We start from the raw sequence: 3,079 nt of genomic DNA on the forward strand, positions 1-3,079 counted from the left end.
TACTAAAACACTGTAGTCACTTAATTTTTCAAAAGACATAAAATTTCAAAGTGTCTAGTCTTCCCACAAAAGATTGTTTTTGAGTTTTTGATTATAATTATATTATTATTGGTTGCTGTTATTTTAATTCGTAAATACAATGCTCATAGTGGAATACTGGGCAAAAATCATCAATCCATCACATAAATGCCCTCCAGTACGTTCCGCTATTTTTACAACGCCTTTAAATTTTACAGCCTGCCTGATGGTCAAACATTATTTTTCCCGATTGACTATGGTTATCTTTATAAATGAGAGTTCCGCATATTTTTTTCTTTTAATCCTAAATTTGTTTTTGAGCACATTACCAATTTTTATGCTGATCGTTTCGAAATATTTTGCCAGGGCAAACATCATTTCTCACTTGAAGATTTGCACACAGATAGTCCGTATACCAATTAGTAGTACTGTACCCTCTTATCCAGGTCCATGATAGTACTGTTCTCAGTAATATGTTTCAATTTCTATATGACAGCTGATGTGTGACATGTCTTAGGCCCTACTGTATAAATATATATGCTTGACACCGATGATGACATCATAAGTGTATGTCTACGAACGACGCATTGCCTGTTATGAGCTATAATTAAATTAAACCTTTAATTCCATATCTATATTCTTCACATGTGAATTTGTAATTAATTTTTAGTAACTTTAAACTAAGTTCGAATGAGAAAAAATATTCCCCGATATTAAAAAGTAAATATTAACTTTCCTGTATTCAATTATAGATCCTGTAATTGACTCAATTATCTTTATATTTATTATAACATTGCAAATTTCAATAATAGATTTAATAAGGAAGAGCCCTCAACCGATGGTATTGTTACAACTAAAACTGTCTTTCAAACTGTCGGTGAGGATTACAGCATATGGGAGGAGCAGAAAGATGCAGACGGTATGATTCTATAAATAAGAAACTTGATGTACACCGGTAATGTCGTTTAACAACCTTCAGAACATTTTAAAATATTTACAATAAATACTTAGACCTCTTTTGATAATTCAATTTGATATATATTTTTTTGATAACTTCTCATTGCTGTGCCATTCTACAGAGATTGAACGAACTAAACAGATACGCGAACACGCTATCGCTACGAATGTAGCAAAGACGTTCGATTTCACTGCTTCTACGTCCTCATCTGATCGTGGAAGGATAGCATTTCCATCTACGTCCGCATCTCCTCTCGAAGGAACATCAGCTGCATCTGTATCAGAAATTGATCCCAGAAAAAAGTCATCTTTATCCCCTGTGTTTATCAGACGGTTTAAAGGTAGATATTTATTAATGTTAATCTAGTTTTGCTCGACTTGGGTTTGTTTTTTGTATAAGTTGTGAATTCATATGATCTATTTCTATTTATTGTTGTTGTTGCGTTCAGTGGCGTGACGATGCCGTCGGGGCCCCGTGGCTTTCTGAGACTGGGCACCACAGTGGTGGCGCCACGGGGGAGGGGGAAGGAAATTTCCCCCATCGGCCTGTCCCCTTTTCGTCCGACGTCGTTGGATGAAAGATTTACAAATATTTAATTTGCCTAAGGTATGCAAATAACGTTATTTTGATTGCCAATCGTTGTAGTCTAAAAGCACAATTTGGACCATGCTAAGCTCTGAAAATTCTCCCGTGAACACTACCAAACTTGGACTAGGACCGAGGCCTTATAGTCGGCCCCTTTGTTTCGGTTCCCACGTCCGACGGTTTCCACGTCCGACATGTCAGACCCCTTGTAGGCAAATTTCTGGAGCCACCGCTGGGTCCTTTTTAGGTGTCATTCTGTAATTTCATCGTGAAATTTTTGATTTTCTCGTTTTTTATTCATGTTTTACTTTGTTATTCTTTTTTTTTAACGACGAATAAAATGATATAATATCAGTGGTGGATCCAGGAATTTTAAATAGAGATGACCAGGGATAACTTTGAGAGATTGAGCGTAAACCACATCAGCCCTGGTTGGGGCTGATCTAATAACGTTTATGATTGTGGCACCTCTGGATGGCGGGAGATGCCACAGATTTAAAATTGTAATATCATTTGATTTTCATCTCCATTAAAAAAATGACAAATTTAGTTGGGGCTCCGGGCCGACAGGACGCCCTTTAATCCTCCACAATAGGCCTATATAGGCATATGATATAAGCCTATGTCCTACAGTCGATGTCAGAGATACATTATGCTATTAATTATGTATTCATAAAACCTTTTTTGGTCAAAGTTATAGATCGAGGACCATATGAGTGGGGCCACAGGGGGTCGGGGCCCTGCGGACCGCCACACGAGAACGCATGGGCATTACGCTACTGGTTGCGTTAAATCTAGACCGCTTATTTGATTTTGAATTGTGAAATAAATAAAGCATTCCTGTTTCCTGGAATATGTGTAAAATGTCAACGATTATAATATTAGAATTATGAGTATTATCATCATCATCATAATCTTTATCATTATTATCATCATCGTCTTTGTCATTAATATCATCCTCAACATTTTAACCATCATTATTATCAGCATCATAATTAAATAATTAAAGTTGTCACCACCCTCATCATCATCATCATCACTATCACCATCATTATCATCATTTATTATTATTATCATAATCATCATCTTAACAATGAATACAACTTCCATCATCACCACAATAAATTACATTAAAAAATAAACAATTCATTACAATATCACTCTTTCATTCTAATTCTTATATACATGACTTACCATAGTATTCATGGCCTCTAATGACTTGCCTTAATATTTTCGTGTTTGTCTTACATCTGACCAGTAGTATATAAACCGGTAGTAGCTTAAGCATTATCACCTGATGGTGATGTGTGACACGTCGAAACATGTCTTTATAGGCCTATATTTAAAAAATTTGTTGTCACCTTTGTCGATGTTGATTTAACTATCAAATTATTTTCAGAAGAAACTATATCTGAAGACACGGGAGAATCTATCGGTCTGCTTCATGAAATGGGAGTATCGACCAATCAACTTAATGAAATGCGCAAGAAAGTCATCGACAAACTTGCCAACAAGAGT

The 3,079-nt window shown here is 35.8% G+C and overlaps 1 long non-coding RNA gene across 1 annotated transcript; it reads left to right on the top strand.

Annotated features, from left to right (window-relative positions):
- Nucleotides 1-26: 26 nt before the first annotated feature.
- On the top strand, nucleotides 27-3,079 carry LOC117123826. The gene is made up of 3 exons (XR_004447894.1): nucleotides 27-937; nucleotides 1,098-1,316; nucleotides 2,961-3,079. It is a non-coding gene; the product is annotated as an uncharacterized LOC117123826 (long non-coding RNA).

This window comes from Anneissia japonica, unplaced genomic scaffold (genome assembly GCF_011630105.1).
Source record: "Anneissia japonica isolate Jap-2015-1 unplaced genomic scaffold, ASM1163010v1 scaffold65816_len6681_cov117, whole genome shotgun sequence".
Lineage (NCBI taxonomy): Eukaryota > Metazoa > Echinodermata > Crinoidea > Comatulida > Comatulidae > Anneissia > Anneissia japonica.